This window comes from Pagrus pagrus (assembly GCF_965226575.1).
Source record: "Pagrus pagrus genome assembly, chromosome: 23".
Lineage (NCBI taxonomy): Eukaryota > Metazoa > Chordata > Actinopteri > Spariformes > Sparidae > Pagrus > Pagrus pagrus.
Genome location: NC_140205.1, coordinates 3,424,310 through 3,445,789, shown reverse-complemented (window position 1 = coordinate 3,445,789; position 21,480 = coordinate 3,424,310). Strand labels below are relative to the sequence as shown.

Here is a 21,480-nt window from a genome sequence, read left to right as displayed (position 1 = left end):
TGGAAATGGGCTGACTTGGGTTTTTTAACATAAACTAGCAAGTTTACAACTTAAATCAAGTGTACAAGTGCACTATCACTGGTGAATTTTTCCTTTAACCAAGCAGCTGCAGTTGCCTTAAGTCAACCAGACAAAGAAGTAATTGCTTCTAGTTCTTTTGACAAACAAGATTTTTTGGTTTTGGGAGGACTTGTTCTTGTGGTCATTTGGTAATAAGGTAGCACAATCCCAAAAAAATACCAAAATAGAACCTTTCTATCAGCAAATATATAAAAATGTTGGTATGATACAGCTCTGTTTTTGCTTTCTTACTTCCATTCTCGTGCCTTTCTGCCTGTAACATAATGTAATGTGTCAGTTAGTGCTTTGTTTTTAAACTAAAGCCCCTGACAGGACAATATTTGCCTCAGCAGGAATCAAACCTCTCGTACCGTCAGTGTTACTGCCTTGCTCTGGCTTCACCCTCCTTTTTCTTCCCCTCTCTGTATTTATGTCTTCTTTCTTCCCCACCTGCCGGTATATCTCTGTTAATCTCGCTGCTGAACTTATTTCACAGTTGGGTCTCCGACATGTCAACCTGACTGAGAGAGGGAGAACGAACGTGGCACCCGTTACAGAGAATCTGCAGAATCTCCGCTCTGACAAAACAATCTATACACAGTCACATCACCTTTCATTTACCTCAAGGCGTCAGCTCTGACTGTGTGTTGAATCGCTGTGCCTGTTCTGATCAGTTCTGCTTACTAGATGACTGCTGAGTGTGTGGCACGGCTGCAGATGGTTCAAGACAATTTAACGGGTTACCACATGTGTTACAGCGTATCTCTTTGATAGTAACGACTTGATGCTCGGTGTCTGAAATGGACCAAAATATTTATCTTAACCCTTAGTCGATGCAATTTTGTATACACTGTATGTATACTGTATATCGCAGTGTCAGGTTTTTAGTGTCCCTGCTGCATGAGCCATATATTTATGATGCTTCAATATGAATCCAGGTGGGATTTCATTCTGTGCTCTTCTGTTTGAGTTTGAGCAGACTTCTGATTGCAGATTGTGTCGAAGCAGAGGGTTAGTAGCAGGGGAAACAGTTCGCTCACATGCCCAGTCTTGTTATTTATTAAGTGCAGATGTTTTTAAGTTCAAGGCGATTTGTCCTTTTACAACACAGGGTCGCACAACGAAATGAGAGTTTGTAGTTCCTTCAGGCTACACAAACAAAGACATAGACAGATTTTAAACATATAAAAGCCCAAAGAGACGATGATGACCACCCATCCACAACGACTGAATTTGACCACCAAGCATCAATAACGTACGCACAGTCCACATCTCCTCGTCCCGCGCTCTGTTTGCTTGGTCCCCGTTGAGTGCAACAGCTTGATCAGGGATGTTGTGTTGGAGACAAGTATCTGTAAAGGTGTTGGCACAACAATCACTGATTTACCAGTCCCATTTTGTCCATTTCATTTTCTCACAACCAGACATTAGCCAGGAGAAACCTTAAGTCCTCTTGTCCCTGGTCTGGTCCGGCTGGTCAGGTCAGATGTGTTGAAAAATGCCGTGGGCAGTGATCGTCTCAAAGTCCACTGAGCTTTTATTGCTCAGTGCTGATGCATTTATTTCTACCATAGTGAATACATGTTTAAAGGCAAAAGCAAAATTTAAAGGAGCTACTGGCTGCTGCATCTGCATAAGTAGCCTCTATTGATGTCACTAAGTTGCATTGTGGCTAATGTAGGTGCCAGATTTTGGAGAAAAAAACAGTCCACTGGTCGATCATTACACTCCTAAAACAGTTCGACTCATTATGGACAGTTTAAAAACAAATGATACAGCAGAGCCAGAGATATCGCCTTTTTTATCCCACACATACTTCTTCCTTGTCAAAACCTGGCAACTCCATTGAATGCAACTTGAACCATTGAGTGACATCACTTGTGGAGGGAATTGATTTACCCGTAAATACACTGTAATGTGTAAAATTGCTTACCCTTTAAAGGTTGAAAAAAGTCTAAGGTTTAATTGGACTCAGAGTGAACTAAACTAACACTAAAGCCCCAAAGAGAGCGCATTAAAAAAACCATAAAGCAAGCGAGGCCAAATATTTGAGAAAAATATGACAGAGCTAATGATGAAACATCAGAGAACAGTTATAAAATGCAACAGCAGCACTTTTTTTTTTTTTTTTTTTAGTTCAGATTAAATTGAATCAAAAAAGTCACCGTCCTTTCAATGAACTTGCCCTCAGTCACAGCGCTGATGTCTGCAGAGAGGAATTTATGGAGATGAGATAATTTTGCTCCACATTCAAAACTGCGGCGCTCTGCCAGGAGTTGAATCAGTGACATTTATCCTCTCATCAGGAAACTGAGATTTGAGAGCCACACGTGTTTGTATGAAATGTGAAGTCTTCACTCTTTTATTGATGACTTTTTAAACCCATGCTGGATTTAGATTTGATTAAATATGGGAACTTTTAAATTCTACTAACCCTGAGATCCCTTAAGACTGCCAGCAACCAGTTCAAGGGGGAAACGTTAGCTGCCTTTCCTTTTCAGTGACTGAAATAAAACTCATGCCGGGGGTATTTTAAAGCAGCACATTGTGTACCAGTTCTGTTGCTTTTATGCAAAACTAAAAACTGCATAGAATTTTAAAAGATCCAAGCCCGAGCAATTATCTTAGTGATAGTGACTGCTTAAGCAATAATTCCCACTTAAAAGTTTTTGGATCCACGCGCTATAAAATAAATGCAGTTAGTTCAAGAGTGCATAAAGGCTGAGTGTAATGTTGTTAGCACAGTTCATTTCGCAGTGATATATTGTGAGAAGAAAGCAACACCTTTTAAGAGCTGTTGAGGTACTGAACCGTCTTGTCTCTGACTTTTGTCTCTTCCACCCATTTCTTTTATTACACGCCTGCTCCCTTGTCACACCGTCTTTTGCTCCCCGCTTCATAAAGGGAAGTCTGGGTTTTTTGCCTGACTCAAACTTTTTTTCAACATCATGTCTCTGATCAAGATCCTTTCATCTTTGGTCCTCTCGGCGAAAAGTGCACGCTCCGCGGCAGACGCGGCGTTTGCATGCACGCACGTTTATACGCACGCACGCTTTCAGAAAAAGGTCACGGATTGGGCCAGAGACATCACACACCTCAGCACAGATCTGTCTGATTGGCTGTATTCACACAAGGTGCCCCCGCTGCCCCTGAAATAACCCGAGGCTGGTGTTTCAAAGAGCTGACTGCTGCACAGAGGAATAGTGTTGAACTCATATAGTACTGATAGTCTGTATGCAACTGCTTTGTAACATTTTGCCATATCTGCTTTTCAAATCCCAGGCTTTCTAATACCTTGTTACATTTATTTAGTAGGATTCAACAGATTTAAAGCCTCTACATCCAAGACTGAAAAGTGATGTCTAAAAAGACAAAGACTGTTTTTTCTACATACAAAAACCCATGCAATGAAAAGAATTCGTGGTTTGTGGCAACAAAGTTGGGTGTTTTGAAGGAGGCTGAGGGACATTTCCAGCCGTGTTTGTGGTAACCAAAACCGGACATATTTCATGGTAAGTCCAGCCATCTCCAGCTGTGTTAGTGGTGACAGAACCGGTTGTTCTGAAAGAGACCTTAGGACATCTCCAGCCATGTTTGTGGCAGCCAAAAGGTTTTTTAAGCCAAACGCCAAAGATGTTTTTCTAACCCTGACCAAATGGTTTTAGTGCCTAAACCTAACCACAGCATAAGATAGATTGATCTTTACTGTCATTGTCAACAATAAGAATTGTTAAGTTAAACGCTACGTCGAACTAGTAAATGTAGCAACTCACATGCCCAATCGGGTGAGTGGTAATAAAGAATCAATTTTTTTTCCGGAGCTGATGATGGAAGAAGCTAAGTTGTGAGCCATCTCAGATCTTTCTTACCTCCGTTGGGTGTTGCACATGATGGGTACGATCGGGCACTTGTGACAAAATAAGTTCAGATAAAGATGTTTAAGAGCTACAGTTATGTTGTGTCACTGCATCATTTACAAGCTAATCTCTGCCTGATAAAGCTTCTAAAACTCTCCATGACAGCAAAGTTGTCCCGATCTGAATCAGCTGCAGTCCAGCTCAATTAATATTGAACATACTGTACGAGCAACAGTGATTTATCTCACGACCGCTGGTGCTTTATGTTTGACACCAGCTGCACAAGGTGTAAACCACAGGAGTCTCCACACTCTTCCCTTTTTCACAGCAAATAAAGCACAAAACGAGATGCGTTTGTTAGCCCCCTACACCCCCAACCACACACACACACACACACACACACACACACACACCCTACCCTCTGAGTGACGCCTCGCCTGCCTGCTCAGCCAACAAAGTGAGGCCTTTGCACGATAAAGTTCAAAGCAGGATTATTAAATTAGAGAAAGACAGAGAGACAGAAAGAAACTGACACAGACATCAAACAGAGAGAAAAGGCCTTGTGAGGGGGAGGACTCAGCGGAGTGGAAGTGGTGCCAACTTCTGAATCGGCGCTCTGAAGAAAACAGTCCCCATTTCCTTGCCCACACACACAAACCCCCCCTCCACCACCACCGCCGCCGCCACCTTTGTGATGTATCTGCCATGATGAAAAACAAGAAGACACAGCGATGCTTTTTTAATCTTCTGTGACTGTTGGCATCATAAAAGTGTGTGTGTGTTTGCGGCCTCTGAACGGCCTTGCAATCACTGGGCTCGTCTGCAACAAGCTTGTCTTTGTTTTTTGAGTGAAAGAGTGACGGCGGGAGACACAGACGTCTCAGAGAGAAGAAGTAACGAGCAGCCCGATCGCCTCGCAATGTTGGATTTTAGGGAGAAACATCTCTGTCTTTGGAGCGATTGGCCATTAGGTCCACTTTGGTGGGTGTGTAATGAGAGAAGTGAGAGTCTATTTATCATGCATCCATTTAGGTCGGTCTTTGATTAGAGGGGCCTGATGGAAATGGGATTTACTCAGTGCACATTAAAGCATAGGTAAGCACAGACCATTAGGCCTACAGGCCTCTTAACACAACTCAACTCAGTCCCCTAACAAATTAAGCACAAATGTATCATTAGCTCTGATGCGGATTTAAAGAAGCAGTTAGTCAAATCAAATGGAGCCGAAATGAACGGGTGCGATTCAAATCTGGCACTTACACTGACCCTGGGATGAGATCATATCACGAGGAGAAGATTTATATGTAGATAAAAGCAAAAACTGCAGGCTTTTGCTAAATGAATATGCAACGTCTGAGCCAATCTGCATCAGCATTCGTGGTCATTGTCATCTGTGACCTATTGCTGGAAGATGCGGGGCTATAAATAGCCTTCAGAGGCAGGTTTTCTAAATGGAGTCCTCATATCTTCTTGACAGCCCTGAACCAAACAGGAGACATCTAGCACACGTTTTCTGTGCTGGCTTGATCTAATGCTAACTGATGTGGATCATAGTGTCTGTCACGATCCGTCTCTCCTCTCAGAGTTTAAAGAGACAGGCAGGCAGGCAAGCAGGCAGGCAGGCGAGCCAAGCAAGGCTTCCGCTGTGAAACTCGGCTCCACGCATGGGGCCTCTTCTTCTAAAACTACACCACTGGGAGCGAGAGAGTAGCATGTTTCGTTTGAAGGTAAAAAAAAAAATAGCCGGTGACATCCACTGGCTCTTTTTTGAAGTGAATTGCACGCCGTTGCGTAGCTTGGGACTGAATCTGGGGAGACACCTCCTCATCCCCACGCCATGGACAAAAATATTCCTGTTTTACATTCATAGATATGATGTGTTGAAACGGTACATGAGCTATATATGATGACAGTGGCAGGATAAAAGCTTTTATTGTAACATGCATGTACACAATCACAGACACACTGCATCTTGCGCTGCTCTGCAACAATGCAAACAGGAGGCAAGTGAAGGATCCAGAATGAATATGTCAGTCTGTTTGTCAAGTCTTCTACCAACCGGGAGGAAGATGCATGAACTGGGAATAGAGACATCACTGTTTGGAAAAGACGTCAATATAGTTGGTGATATCATCCTCAAGACTGTACAGATGGTGTTTGCCACACATAAACTTTACTTTGGCGGGGCTCCAGGTAAATTAAAGGTAGGGAAGGCCATTCTGGAGACAGAACATTGCTTTGGGTCGATATTCATCTCAAAATTGTGACCCAGAGCATTCGTATTTGACGACCTGGGAATGAGACTCAACAGTCAACTACGGTATCTTTCTCCAGAATCACCTTCGTAACCTTTAACAGCCGCACATGTTTATTTAGCAAGCCATTTTTTCTACTTTTATTGTTTTATTCATCTGAGAGAACGATGTCCTCAATGATCGACTGACTTGCTCTACCCCTTCCTGTCTACTGAAATATGCACATGCCCTGCAGTAACTTATGCCATTGTTTCGTAGAAGCTAGTAAGTGACCCTGGTTTTTGGTTTGGCACCACGTTGGTCTTGATAATTAATGATGAGCTTATGCCATACATGTCTGACTTGCTGTTGTGAAAATGGAGGGGGTGAAAAGCCAGTGTGCCAGTTTTGATGCAATTCTGAAAAAGACAGTCGATTTTTGAGTCTCATTCACAGGGCGTCAAACACCGACCCTTTGCCGGACCATCAACAGGTTGATGGTTGTGATTCCATCGCAATTTAATCTGTAGTTTCCACCTGGCAACAGTTACATTTCCTGGTTTGGGAGTCCCCAAACTTCAAACACCAAGTAATTTGCAGCCATCTTGAGCTGTTGACATGCAAATTTTCCTCTGGTGGCTTTTAACTCTGTAGCAGCAGGGTGTGTGAGGGTTGCCATGAACAGTTTCATTCGGATGTCAAGGCCTTGCAGATTTATCCTTAGCTCTAATGGTACGACTGGTGAAGTCACCAAGGTCTGGTTACCCTGCTTTGTCATGGACTTGATTTGATTGCTCTCCACTTCTAAAAAGCAAGAGTACAGCCAAATTCACCCAGTAAATGTAAGTGCTTGCAGTAATATGCAGAGATCTGGATTCATTTGAGCAGAGCTTTTACCTAGAGCAGCGCGCAAAAAAGAAAGAATCAAAGGATATGATTGCAGGAAGTGTCATCCAAAGCCGGATAAGAGGGAGTCCACTGGAGGATGGAGGCATTATCTAAATGAGCCATCATCTTGAGCTATAGCGAGGAAAAGAAAAGGGAAAAAAGATAGAAAACTACATGGTCAGTGACCCGAAACTTTGCTCAGTACCCTCTGCTACATAAAAAAAAAGGAGATGAGGACAGGAGGCATGTGTTTGCACGTCTGTATCTGACGGGAGAGGGCCTGTCCGATGAGGATGCCTAATGTCAGCCTCGCGTTTGTGTCCAGTTGAGAAGGCACAGCCAGCACAAAGGCCAAACACAGATGTGTCTTTCCAACCACAGTGGATCGTAGTTACCTGCCATGAGGAGTCCATACTTTTTACACAGGGGAGAACTGGAATCCAGATGGCAGCCGGTGAGCATGGGAGGACTTGACTGCTGCTTGGGTTGCACAGCAGACGGATCTAGGCGCTGAATCTCCATGTCTTGGTAGGTAGACACAGAAAAATATTGGATTTAAAGCATCACTTCACACAAATTAACAAGAAAGAGGGAAATAAAAATTCTCATTTAGTCCTTGTGTTGTGTTTTGCTTTCGCTTCAAACTAGAGGTCTTGTTGGATCCTATCCGAAACAGACCTGTAGATGACCTACCTGAACCTGATGTACGTAATTTAACTTTGTAGAGATCCAAGAGGAACCAAAAGAAAGTCCGAAACCAACCCATGTATAAGATCTGGTCTAAAATGTGATCGACCAGAACCAACCCAAATAGAGTACACAGACATTAGCTTACAAGCTAATGAAATTGGGCTGTTTGGGGTGAATAAACACTAAGGATAATGTATTCAAACTCACTTCGCTGGTGGTGAAAACACTATTAAATAGTCAGGCACAAAGGTTCACAGAAGGGGTGATGTTTTAAATTCTTGTTCACCGACTTCCTTATCCTGTATTTAGCTGCAGGTGACCAACTGATACTCACACATAGTAAACTCTAATCTTCAAGCATGCTTTATACATACATCTACAACTGTGTGTTGTTTGGCAACCATTCTGCTAAATGTCAACGAAGACATATTTCTTGGCTGAAGAATAATTGTTATAAATGTGTGTTACTTTATGAAACCTTCCATGTATAAGCCACAATAGGGGGAGTTTTTAATAACCCCTTTGCTGTACGAAAAGCACTGTAAACCATGAACTCTCAGGGCTTATCGCTTTATTAAATTCATTGTACAGTTAATCCTTCAATGCTTTGATCACCAAGTGAAGAAAATGTCCATTCAGCCCCATTGTTTTGGAAGATATCTCAGGAATCGAGTCACATTAATCAAAATCTACTTGCATGGCATGACACCATTTGGCCTACGAAAAAAAAAAAAAAAATGAAATGTCTTTTTTTAATTTTCATGAACTGACCCTTTATCTCTAGAGCAAATACTGTAGATCACTGGGGCTCTGGGCCTGCTGGAGATGATTAAAACTGTAGCGGCAGACACAGAAGAAGAAGCCTGTTTGACCTCGTCCATTAGTCAAGACAGCGGAGGAGAGACTCGCAGAGAACGCCTTCCTCTGTCGGCAGTCCATAACAAGCAGAAACGAGTATGGTAGGGCCCTCCATCCTCCATTCTCCACCCCCACCCAACCTCCACCCTCCTGTTCTCCCCTCTCTGTGTCTGTTAATGGATATTTAAAGGGTATGTCAGAGATCAGGAAAAAAAGTGTGTTGAGAGGTCAGAGTAGACACGCATTATCCCCATCTCCCCCCCTGAGGAAACACAGAATGAAACATGCATTAAACACATCTCTCTCAACGCCGAAGCCCCCACCGCCATCACCGCCGCCGCCGCCGCCGCCACCCTTCTCGATACACTCCACTCCTCTGCTCCACCACCGCCGCCACCAACTCTAATATCTTATGGAATTAAAGTGGTGACAGGTTATCATAATCCAATTTCAGAGACAATCGCGCCGAGCACCTCGCAGCGCACCAAGAAACCCGGATCGGAATTGAATATGCACTTGGCGGATTAAATTACGCAGTGAGAAATAATTATGGCCTACATTGGGAAATATCTTTTTTGTGTTATTGTGAGTGCCGTACTGTATTGTGTACAGTGCTCACTCCGGTGCACTCTACAAGATATCCAATCCAGGGTTGTCAACAGCGAGAGGCTGAGGTGGGAGGAGGCGGCGGTGGTGGCAGCAGCGGTGGTGGCGGGTGATGGTTGTTATTGTGTTATTGTACACTCTGTCTCATAGCGCAATATCTGTTCTGAAAATAATGTCACCCTCTAATGAAGTAAGGCTCCTTTTATTATTTATCATTTCCTGCCACAGCCAAGAACTGCACAGCGCTCTATGCCTCGGAGATGTTTTTAAAAAGGCCTCTTTAAATGAACACATTTGAATTGTAATGTGATTTTTTTTTTTTCGTTCCTTCCTTTTTTCAACGAGGGAGAAATAATGCATTTTCTCTGAGGCTGCTGTTCGGTTTCAAGAGTTGTGGGGTGTAGTGACTTGAAGACGTTGCGCTCGGGATCCTCTGTCAGTTTGGGTTTGTGTTTGGATTTCTCCAACTGCTTTAAAGCTCTCACACAAAAAATGGTGGTGTAGCCCACTATGACCACAGCTGGAATACATTTTTTAAAATCAGATTTTCAGACTAGAGAAAAATACACGATGTCGTGCTGCAGACTTCAACTTGTGCAGTTCTTTATGTGTCATATGTCATTTACCCTTCTATCAAACTAAATGGCACTTGGTCCATATATCAAAGCGGTTCCTTGAGATACTTAGACACTTATATATATTCACTACACTATATATTCAAGGACTCGTTTGACACATGGGAGTGAATACCATTAAAGCAAGAAAGTGGTAACCATGTCAACTGTTTGATAATTGCTTTAGATATGTGTATTAATTGCGGAGAAAGCGGTACTTGAAGTCTTTGCTTCTGCGTCAAAGGGTCTTGGTGAGGGGTGATGTGATTTATTTAAACGTGATATGTACCGTATGTGCTCTTTATCTATAGAGTTCAAGTTGAAACATTCATTTAATTATGTTGAAGTTTGGAATGTGAAAATGGTCAAAGGTTATTTTACTGCCGGAGCGATTTATAGTGGATTAGAGTGATACGTTGATCGCTAGAAAATAAGCTTCAACATCTGATAAACAAATGATAATTTCTTAAAAATTAGTCACAAGATAGTCTGGGTGTTTGAAACATTGAGCATGAGGGTTCATTATTGTCCTTGGAAAGCGTAATTTGACAAATAACTATATATAACCCTATATCTCATACAACCGCCGATTAACACATGACCAAAAATCTATGTCTAGGTCAAGTGTGCCTTAAAGCTCCTATGAAATCCTTACAGGGTTCAAAACGAAAGTCATTTTGGACAATCTTTTCAACCAAAGGACAGCTTCTTGTGGTTTTAAACTTTTTACGATGTCTTTCTTGGACTCATTTCAGCTAAATTTACTCAGTGGAATTGGACCTCCAACCTCAACCACCTTGCATTGGGCACACAGTCGTACTCGGTGAGCCACCAGGGAAATCTTTGGCTTGACTTCTTTAAATGTAATAAAAGATCCTGAAGTTTTAAAAAGCCCAGAAGCTCCTCTCTCCCACAGAAAACACTGTTCCTGAAACGCCTCATGAGTAGTCCCGCCCTTAAATTTCGTGACTTTGTGACATCACACTACGTCACCATGTCACACATTTGCATAATTTATGCCTATAGCGGCTAGTTTGGAGCCTAAGTGGTTGTTGTTAGTGAGTAAGTGTGAGCTGACCAATTGGAGGAGGATAAATATTCAGGATGTATGGATATTCAGTTATCCATTAAGAGAAAAAATGCTCTCTTAATGTGAACATCCACTGCTTTTGTCTGCGTTACATCATTGTGAATCTAATATTTTTGAGTTTTGAACCGTTTGTCGAAGAAAACATGAACACTTAATTGATCAAAAGGGAGAGTAATCAAGAGGTTTATTGCTAACCACAACGATCATTAGCCTCCGCAGGTTTTCAATATTTAATCAGTTTTGGGAGCCTTCAGCTGAAATCCACCGTAGTTGATCCAGAGAGGGAACAGAAGGAAGCGGGAGGTGCAGGTGAGGAGGATAGTGATACCAGAGAGACATGTTGACATAGGACAAATGAATAACGGGGTGAGAGATGTAGAGAAAAGGAGTGAGTAATGTATTAATGAGGGGCGGGGGGATTGGGGGGTGACAGGGTCGCCTCTTTCCTCTGCGTCCCTGCGGCTGATTTTTATATCAGCTGTGCACCCTGGAGATTTCTTCCTCCACCTCCATCCATCACGTGCCGCACATAATTGTGAGTACACAGATACAGCCATGCATCACTGCACGGGCCAGAGAGGCGAGAGGCTCCATGTTGTCGGCCACTGGAAGAAAAAGAGACGTCTTGTATGCCATCACGCACAGGAAGGCGAGGCACGGATGCACGGAAGCCATTTGTTCTGGCTGAATGAATAGAAAAATACGCTCGGCGGCCTGGATCACTTTCCAACCTGTTTCCCTGAGCTCTCCGCATTTTTTATCCGCAGCCAATTACAGTTCAGCTAATGCCGGTCAATAGTTAACTGTTTGGCTCTGCTTTGATTGGACGCATGAACTTTCCCAAATGAGGAGGTCTCTTCCTGTTTTCTTCAATTTGTTCCTCCAGCTCCGTGTACACAGTATCCCTTTCGTTTTATTGATGTGTTGTCGATCTCTGTCATCTAATTATTTCCCTGCTCCGTGTCTCTTGCTCCTCTCTCGCCTGCAGAAGGCGTCTCTTTGATTACCGGGGCTACACTGTGCTCGCCGGAGATAATACCCCCCCTGAGTTGCACCAAATTGTTGCTTTTTGGTTAGTCGACACTTAAATATTTTAGGGGACGGGGCTTTGAAATCGCCACAAAGGCACAAAGCTTGGAATTTAAATGAAGGGGGGAACATGAATAAAGATTTGTAGGTTTGCAGCTTTCATCCGAGCGCAGCGTGCCGATCGCTAGCCGGCCAAGAGGGAAGGGAAAAAAATGACCGTCATAAATATGGTTTTGATTTTCCAACCAGGCGAAACAACAAAGTTACGGCGAGAACATTAGCCGCATTGATCCCGTCTGGTCGATGGAATAAAGCAGCCAGTGACCTTTCCCTCATTTGGAGGCATAAAATTCCTTGTTGAAAGTCTCAGAGGGCTCCGGCTGAAAGCATTAACACAAATTACCCGCCGCCATTAAAGGCCTGCATCAATTCCACCCCGCGCCATCATTACCAAACGGCCGATAAAATGCTGGAAAGCCATCGTCCTGTGCTCTGGCATGCCTCACACACACACACACACACACACACACACACACAAAGAGACACGTGCAGACGCTCAGCCCTGGAGACCGCTGCGAAGCCTATTACACACAGTCTGATTTACAGCTGAGCTGCCTGTAGCCAGGACCATCAAGCCACCGGCGTACCAACCTGCCGTGACAGTGCAACTAATTGAGCCCAGATATATCTGTCCCCCCCCACCCCACCGGGCCTTAAAAGGGTGATAACACGCCTACCTGCACAACACTGCCCGTACATATTTTACAGCGCGAGACCAAAAAATACAAGGGGGGCGTATGGCACCTCTTAGCTTCACATAGGGATGTTCTTCAAAGATAGGGCGAATTATTTCGGTTTTCATTTTTTAATAACAGATCATCATACATATTTATATATATATACGTCATCAAGAAATAACCTTATAAAAACCTGAATTCGGTTGCAATTACAACCCCTTGGAAAAATGTTACAAACCCTGAACACGGTCACATAAAACCTTAATTATAATGCGTCAAACTTCACCAGCAGCTTACTCGTCAGTGTGTTTTGTCAAACTTTTTATTTAAAAAAAAATATTCAGTAACCAAACCCCCCAGCATAACTAATCAATCTACTCTTAGAATAATGAAATATTCAGTAAAGTAGACACTTGTCAGTGTTACACATCCACCTCCACACGCACGCCCACATCTGCGGCGTGTTGTTGCTAGGCTCTGAGCTTCTAACAGACTCCAAATCAATGTCATTAAATTAGGTCTATTCAAAGTGGATAATAAAGAGTCTGTCACCCTATGTGTGCTCTGATAAAGCTCTAATCTCATTAGAATTACAACACTATTCTGCCAAAGACTACTGAGTGCACTGAGAGGAAAAGGATGAATCAAGCCACCAGCCCAGACTAACAGGCTTTTTTTTTTTTATAAAAAGCTGCACCAGGCATGTTTTTTTTATCGTGAACATTGTCATATCAGAGTACAGTCTATGAATTGGAGCTATAACAGAGAGGAGCATCTCATCCATCCCATCTAATTAAATGTGTTTGGATTGCATGTCATATATGTTCACTGGTGGGAAAATGTCGCCGCACTCAAATGTGATGCCGCTGAAGTGCAGACTTGCCTCTGAATGATTCAGCGGCACCAGAGGATGACGGGGGGGCCCTGGAAGAAGGTGTGGATATTAAATATTTGTTGGATTATATCTACTTTCTACTGTTCCCCTGGGGCCAGTATTTCTAGAATGGCCCCTGTAAGCAAAGAAACCTGTCCAGAAATAGCTGGATTCACCAGCACAGGTCAAGGTAAGGTGTCTTAAAGATGATCTCTGGTCAGATTGTTGTCATTTCCATACATGAATGACTGAATAGGTCAATTGCCAGTGGGTCAGGCGACAACAGGCGAAGCCGATCTTCATATGCTCACAGTTTGGTTAGCCTTGGGCAAGAAATTTGGCTTAAAAATAAATAAGTGCATACATGGAAATCCACTTATGTAAGTAATTTTATGTACATTCAAAACTGCTTGACCTAACTTCAGTTTTCAGGAAGTGGACGTGTCGCTCTTTATTTTCTTCACCTGACTTCCTCCTTTGCTGCCATATTGTCAGATAATCAATTGGTCTATATTATAACTTGGGTTAACTAGACCTTGCATTATTTTTATTTTCCGCAATATTACGTATTCCGCAATTTCAAAAAATACAGGAATACTATATTATAAAGTGGACGTATTGTACAGTACTTGATGACACTGTGTTTACTGTTAATTCACAAATGTTAGCATGCTAACACCCTGACCTAAGATGCTAAACACTGGGGGGGATGTTAGCATTGCTATTCTGAGCACGTTAGCACGTTGACTGTACGAACTCTGATGGCTTGATTCCATCCTGCATGGCTGTATCACGTTTTGTTTGCAGAAGCCGGCCATTTCAGACGATGCTCGTCATTCATTGCAGAAGTCACGTCAAGCTGCTTGGAACATCCTGTCAGTTTTTCAAAATAATCAACCCTGCGTAGACTCCTCATTGTAAGACCAAACTATGAAGCCTGCTTTCCCATGGTAGAGGCAAGGAAATCAAGGAAAAATGACCAAATCAACCAGATCTGAGCAATTAAGTCAACAAAATCTAAACTAAATTAAACCAAAGATCACTTCATGTTCTGCAATACAGTTTCACACAAGTGTACCAGAATGCCATTAATCAGAACAGACGTCTCTGTCTTAATAAAAGCCACATTTATTTATTATTATTTAAGCCAAATGCTTGGTTTTATCCTGTACTTTTTACGATAACACACAAAAAAAAAAAAAAAAGTTAAAGCCACCATGTGCGGAAGATTTAGGCCTATATTAAAAAGTCTTTTTAATTATGCTTTATATTTACAGAAGAATTAGGCAATCCTTGGGTGAACTGCTGCAGTCTGTGTTTCCTCCCACTGGGGAGAGCCAACGTTTTATTTTTTTCTAATTCTTCATATATTGGCTTTAATTCTTTTGCCATTAAATAATAACACAGCTTTAAATGATACTCAATTACAAGTTTCATCTTTAACATCTGGCCATTTTAATCTGAATTGGATAGACTGTTATATATCCAGAGTAAGGTGGCTGTCCTCACCAAGAGTAGAGAGAAGAAACTGTGTCAGCCAACAGCTCAGTATCACGTTGCATAATTTCTGGGCAGCAAAAAGTCCTCAGGCTTTGAAAAATTAAACCTATTACGTCCTGCTGCCACTGGGGGCTGTCAGAGTTGCCTCATGCAGGTTTAACATGGTGCTCAGTATGTCTTGATTTTTGGATGGTGTTTTTTTTTCCCTTCCCTTTTCTTTCCATCTTTCTATTTCACACTTACATATTATAGGACATGACCTGACGCGTGTAGCATAGAGCTCTGGATGGTTGTTACCGCTGTTGTGATTCTATGCAAACAGGAACGTCTGGGCATGTCCACATCAATGAGTATATAGTGGGAATGTCAGTGGATGTTTTTCCCGTGTGTGTGTGTTTGTCTGCATTCATGCATATTATGTGACTGACTGCTTATGCGTGCCGTTTGCTGTCAGCGCTCTGCAGACCCCTGCTGCTGTCTAACCTTCACAGGGCTCTGGGAGAGGCCAGGATGTCCACTTCTCTCTGCTGCCTCCCCTCCCACATCTCACTCACTCAATAAGAGGAAGAGTGTATTTCATTTGGCGACGGTGACAGTTGCACGACAGGTTATCTGCAGGTTGAGTCGCGTCAAATTAACATCAATGGAAAAAGTGTATAAAATGGGGGGTTTTTTTGCGGCCTCGCACAATATCCTGCAGCTTTCATTATTCACAACGGAACAGGCCCACCTGCTGCTGTTTCTCCGGAAGAGAGAAGGATTAGATGACAGTTGGATGGAGCGAGGTGGGACACAATGCTAAGATTGTAGATTGGAGTACACCTGCTGGCTTTAACCCACTTCTGTAATCACAAACAGGTGTAGGTGCAGGATGTGCCAAGATACTCGGGGTCGAAGAAGGATACGGATATCAGAAATTTATGTCAATTAAATCTGGCAACACTCCAGTTAAGGAGCATAAACACATTAGGAACGAAACTCTTTCTACTGTTAAAAGATAAAGCGTAAGAATTCTGCATTCAAATGTTTAAAAAAACTAGACCTTTGTTGTACGCTCTGTTAAGTTGTGTACTTCAATCATCCCAAATGTTTCCAACAATGTTCAAACCCAAAGAAATCCACAAGTTCACTGAAGGTAATGGTGCATTCCTTTTGATCACCTGTTGCTACTGCCAGGGTGGGTAAGTCGACTAAACTTAACGTGAATAATACTTTTAAGCATGACCTCGTCCGTGAACATTTGTGCCTGAGTCACGTCAGATAGATTTTCATCAGCGATGGTGGTTTGAAACGGTAAACTGCTCCAGATCAGAGCAAAAATCTGACGTGAGTCTGGATGTTTATTCCTCCAGAAGGTCCGGCTCTGCACCCGACCAGCTGCAGCTTATTAAACTTTCTAAATTGTCCTCAAAGTCTGCTGAAATAATTTGTTTTTTAATGTTTGCTGAGCATCAGATGCAGCCGTCACTAAATACTCCACAAGGACTTTTCCAAAAAAATATGATCCCCATGGCTCATTGTATTAGGTTTTTTTAAGTCGAGATAGTTTGATATAAATAGCCTGAGACTAAAGCAATGAGCCGTTTTGACCATTATATTTATGTGTGGTACTATGAGTGGTACTGTAGCATTTCTATTGTCCCATTTCCACATAAATCCCTTTGCTTAATTGGTGCAGGACTGGATCAAAGATGATGGGAGTGATTGCCATTTCCGCAGGCTGCCTTCTAGTTCCACAGTTTCCACTACTGCCAGAAAAGCTTTGGTTCCACTTGCACATGAAGAGAGCGGCTCTACCTGCTTTGTGCTGATCTGTCTTCGTGTCACTCGGGGCTCTCCATCTGATCCCGGTCCAAATTGGATTCAGTGACATCAAATGTGAAATACACTGCAGAGTAGAGGCTGAAGGTAACTAATGCAATGCTTTATTGTTCAACAAGATCATGCTCTACTGTTAAAATACTCTATTTTTTAAGTTTATTGGATTTTAGAATAAGCTCTACCAACGCGACCTGCTTTAAATAAGAACACGGCCACAGTATGAAACAACAAACAAGTCCTGTTGGGATCAGACCAATATGAGGAAAAAGTGATTCGTTCTGCTTTTGCACAGTGGCATAATAAAAATAGAGACAGCGAGCGGTCTCGCTGTCAGTCTGGCCTCCAAATAATACTTCTCTGTTTCACACAGAACTCAACCTGTGACTCTTGGAAAGGATTTTCGGGCCAGCTGTCAGCGCAGGCACCAGACAACACACACAAAATGAGCTGACACAAACCCGACACGAGGCAGAAGACACAGAGACAAAGATGTGAGGGAGGAAAGCGATCCATGCCGGACTGTTCTTTGAACAAAGCTTTTGCGCTCGCTGTGTGCTCGCCGCTTTCGCCTTTATCTGCCGTCCCATCCTCCCTCTCTGTGGGTGGGCATTGGCAAGAGCGTACCAGCCTTTTCGTCCTGGACGCTTGCCCCTGGCCGTGAGGGATGATGGGAAATCGAGGAGGTTCCAAAATTCCCACGATGCTCGTACGGAGCAGGTTCTGAGATAATCGGACAGCAGGAAGTAGGGACAGCTCAGAGCTCTGAACAACAGATACGAAGGAGTGCCGATATGTGTGTTTGTGTAGGTGGGGTGTGTGTGTGTGTGTGCGCGCTCATGAGTGTGTATGAATGTTTCTGAGGAGCTGGCATCGGGACTGCAAGTCTGCTGCCAGACTCCCTCCATATGTCCATCCCAGTCTGTCTGGGCTCACTAGCATCCAGCACTAACAGGCTAAAAGGCATTACTGGCTATTTAACCGGCCGTTACAGAAGGGATCAGAGCAGTAGATGGAATAGAAGTGACAGCACTTGAATGAGGCTCACTGTCCTTAAGGGACAGAGTAACAGTAAGTGGAAGGGATCTCATAATTCTGATGTTTACTTGGCCCAGTCCACCCTGTGATATTCAACATGCAGCCTTCGCAGTGCATCTTCTCTTTTTAGGCCCTTTTGAATGCACAAATGTGCTTACACCTGCACAAGATCAGATGGATGGGAAATGGGGACAACCCTTCAAGACCCTCGTAAGTCATCAGCAGTCGTCGATGGCGAATGTGACATTTCCAATACGCCTTCTTTTGCTGTGGTAATTTATCTTACATTACTGTGGCAATCCTGGTATTATACAATGTTTTTTGCCATTTATCTGATGGAGATAGAGAGGAATGGACGCTCGTATCAATAGAAAAGAACACCACTTCCTTTACGGGTCATTAGCAGTGCTTTATTGGTTAATATTAGCAAGTTTGCTGCTGGACCTTTTCGCCAAAGGGTTGAGGGTTGCAACACTGAACAACACATCAAAATGCAGCTTTCAAATCAGCAATAACAATGTGAGGTCAGCAAACTATTATTGATTGTTATGCTTTGTATTAACAAAAGGACCGTGATACATTGAAACGACAGAGTTCAGCAGCCCTGACCCTTTGCCATAGACGTATTGTGCAAAACAAAGGGGTAGAGCTCAGGCTGTATTGGGATTTTTTCCAGCAGTGTTGCACAAGGAGTATAACATTGGTTGGTTGGAAGATCATTAGGTCGATCCACCACTTTGAAATAGGCTATGTCAACAATTGTTCAATAGATTGATATGACATTTCATACAGGTATTAATGGCCCCAAGAGCATGAAGCCTACTGACTTTGGTGATTCTCCGACTTTCCAATTTGTGAAACACGTCAACACATCTTGGTTGAATTGCTTTTAATTTTGGTACAGATATTCATGGTTGCAAGATGTATCCTATGAACCCGTTTTTTCAGTACCAATCACGTGTTTGAGATGTTTGGATTTAAGTGAAATGTCTCAACAGCTAGTGGATAGATTGCCATGAAACTTGGTTCACATATCCATGCCTTGCTCTGGATGAACTGTAATATCTTTAGTGTTCCCTTAACTGATCTAGTACGGTGATGAGGTCAAATATTGAATGTGACGAATACAATGGTTTATGAGCAAATACCCGCAAAACCAATGGCTTTCCCGTCAGACACATTCAGCGAATGTGTGCAGACTAACTAGCAAAACCAAGATGGTGGACAGAGTATGAATAACTTTATATATATATATATTTTGTTTTTAGCTGCTGTAATTCCGTTATACAATCTGGTGTTGTACAACAATAATTAAATTTAATTTTAAATCACCATGTTAGCATTGTCGTTGTATTTTAGCTTTGCAACGTTAGCTCTTAGCTAAATACAGCTAAAGCTTTCTGAGCACCGGCGTCTTTGTATTGCGACCGTTCCGAGCGCATCTTGCTGCAAATCCCACTGTCGCTCTTATCCAGACAACCAATCGTATATTAGATTGGGTGGGGACTTGTCATCCGTCACCCTAGTAACCAAGGAAATGGAGGAGAAGCTTGTTCTGGCTGCTCGACGAAAAGTGCTTAGGCTCGTGAAAAGCTTTTCAATGATTAAATTATGAAATACAAGACTAAATTAAACCAAAAATGTTACTTAGACCCTTCACACACTCCCATGATAATATTAGGATAAGCAAAAGTTAGGATAAGCATAACTATGAAGATGAAAAAGGAGAAGGATAAAGACAAGAATAAGAGAAAGATAAGTACAAGAAATAAAATACTGATTGGGTAAAGATGGTGATAAGAGTGAGATATGAATAAAAAAATGATAAAGATAAAGATACGAATAGGTTGAGGATGAAATAGGATAAAGATAAGGGTATAAATAAGATAAGGTAGGAATAAAGATGAGGATGTGATTTTTTAATGATCCCCTTGGCTCATCAGATTATTGGCTCATTGAAGCAGCCAAATTGGTTATATAGACATATGCAGATGGCAATTCAGCGTGTTAAGTATACTCTGCAGAAACACACACATACACAAACTCCTGCACAAAAACACACACTCACTTACTGTGCTTGCTCATATGGGGCTGTAACTTGATCTTTCTGACAGCTGCAGAGAAGAGCCTGAGGACTTATTATTACATTTAGCCCTTTGGAGGAAAAGAACATTAGTTTTAGGTTGCAACTCTCTCTCTCGCTCTCGCTCGCTGTTTGTCTCTTGCTCTGTATACGCAGCTGCAGTGGCTTTTCTAAGTGGGCTTTTGGGATCCCCAGGGTTCTTAAAGTGGTTCCTGGGAGGCCCCCAATGAAGCAAAAATTCAATTTAGTTCAATTCAGTTGAAATGACCCCAGTTACAGAATGTATAAGAATGAGTAATCACAGTTTTCAGCCTTGCACATACAGTGTAGTCAGTTCTGAAAATTCAATACCAAATCAACAAAGATCCTCCCATATGGGCCCCCTCAGATGAAATCTTATCAAAGTGGGGGTCTGTGGACTAATGTGGGCTTATTCGGGGGGTCCCTGACATGAAAGAGTTGGAGAACCCCCCGCGGCAGCATCCTGCAAGTCAGAATACAGAGAAGAAAAGTGGATGAGAGAAACAAATGGGGAGTATTTCTCAGAGCACAGATGGCAGTCAGCTCTGAGGGAAATGGCACAGGGTGATGAGAAAGGCTGAGGACGGTGGGAGAGAAGGGTGGTGGCATTTCAAAGATGGGGAGGGTGGGTGGGGAGTCGGGAGGGTATTGGTAACAGCGCAAGCAGCCCCCTCACACACCTGCCGGGCTTGGCAACGCTTCTGGCCTGGGTGTCAAGTCACCGTGGTAACAGTGACATCACAGCGGGGACGGGTGGGGCCGGTCTCGCACTTCTCACACACCTTGTTCGCTTCAGTCAGGAGACCGACAACCTCGTGCTCCATCAGACAGTGTTCCTCCATCTCGTGGGAGAAAACCAGAGAACAGGGGGAGAAAAAAATCGAACAAAGTAAAGCAAGAACAAAAAAAACAATGTTTTTGTTCCATAAAAAAAGTCACAGTGAAACCCAGCAGATATAATCAGCCTGTGTCCATCTGTTATCTGCCATGACTCAAACTCACATGAGTGCTAAGTGCTCACTGGAGCTGAAGTTTGTCGGGTACTAACAACATGAAAACTTTTCTGTTTCCTGGAATCATGAGTTATAAAAGTCTTGTTAGTCAGTACCCAATTATCGGAGAATACTGACCGTAAACATGTCTCACATGGAATCTAAATTTGTGAGTCTTTGTGCAAAGACACACGATAACAGAAGGAAATAAGCAGATTGTGCGGGTGGGATTTAGAAAACTTGAAAATTAGCACAAGCAACCACAAGATCAAAAAGCAAAAACAAGTTAGACAACATGAAACAGCAAAAAGATCAAATAGATAACATAATGTAATAATGGAGTAACTTGCCCCCTTCAAAGAACAACTAGACCTTTGTGGTATATTTTGTTAGGTTGTGTACTTAATGAGCTTTATCCCAAATGTTTCCAACAATGGTCAAACCAGGAGGAAGTTTGACCACATCGCTATAACTTCCACGATAGCCAAGTC

General features: G+C 42.7%; 1 long non-coding RNA gene across 1 annotated transcript in view; it reads right to left on the bottom strand.

Moving 5' to 3' along the window:
• Positions 1 to 5,851: 5,851 nt before the first annotated feature.
• LOC311252876 overlaps positions 5,852 to 21,480 on the bottom strand; it is a 66,215-nt gene continuing 50,586 nt past the window's right edge. Inside the window, exons 2-3 of the long non-coding RNA XR_014621594.1 lie at positions 7,435 to 7,563; positions 5,852 to 7,171 (exon numbers count right to left, since the gene is read on the bottom strand). This is a non-coding gene — a long non-coding RNA (uncharacterized lncRNA). The remainder of the gene's footprint in view (positions 7,172 to 7,434; positions 7,564 to 21,480) is intronic.